Consider the following 1,151-nt stretch of genomic DNA (forward strand, 5'->3'; position numbering starts at 1 on the left):
TATATATATATACATACTCTACATACACATAACTGGCACTCCGTGATGCACGGCAGCAATAATTGTGTGACTCTGAGAGAGGAATAGATTGAATAATAACACCTTGATTAACTGATACTCCTGTATATTCTTTTGCTCAAAGCCAGGAACTTTTCAGTATCTCCTCCCACGCACACATATGCACATACACATACGTGGTCTGATGAATAAGTTTCCGTACACTTGCCATAGTAACGAAGCTAAAGTACACAGATTGACCTTAAAGTTTGCTATGCATCAGCAAGCACTAAGGTATAACATCCTACCTCACTTCCGCTGTTTACAGCAGTGCTTGGAAGGAACGTGTGTAGCGTGTGATCGTCGCATTTACCATGACAGAGAACGTTGAGCAGAGAATCTGCATCAAATTTTGGCATAAGCTTCGTGATACCTCGTTTTCATCGTTCTCGACACAACCAAGGCGATATATATATATATATATATATATATATATATATATATATATATATATATGCATATATATATATATATGCACATGTGCACACACATATACATGTAGATATAGATACACATAACTAGATATACTTGCATAAAGATAGATAGATAGATAGATAAACAGATCCGTACAATCATACATAACCCAGCATGTACGTAGATACATACACATATATACACATACATATATATACATATACATACATATGTATGTACATAGGTGCACACTTATACATAAATAGATACATACATACACGCGCCTGCCTACACACGTATGTATATATGCAGCATCACCTTACCTTCTTCAACGGTAATCGCATTCGTTAATTTTCAGCTAACAGGAAGAAAAATAAAAATAAGAAATAAACACGATATCAAACAAATCAAAACAACACAAAAATAAACGTAAAAAACGTATGTTGCTATAAAATAAAAATTAATTAGGAAAGCAATTAACGCCTCGAAACGACGATTATATTTCAAAGAGAGCAATTTATTTCGTAAGAAAATGTTTTGTACATGTAGTTTTGTTCTCTGCAACCTAAACTTTGTCCGCTTATGGAAAACCGATATTGTTATTTTATCACCGGGACACATTTAAATAAACGCATTTAAAGCGACAACACACGTGGGGCTTCAGCTCTTCGATATATAAA

This window comes from Octopus bimaculoides, chromosome 19, assembly GCF_001194135.2.
Source record: "Octopus bimaculoides isolate UCB-OBI-ISO-001 chromosome 19, ASM119413v2, whole genome shotgun sequence".
Classification (NCBI taxonomy): Eukaryota; Metazoa; Mollusca; class Cephalopoda; order Octopoda; family Octopodidae; genus Octopus; species Octopus bimaculoides.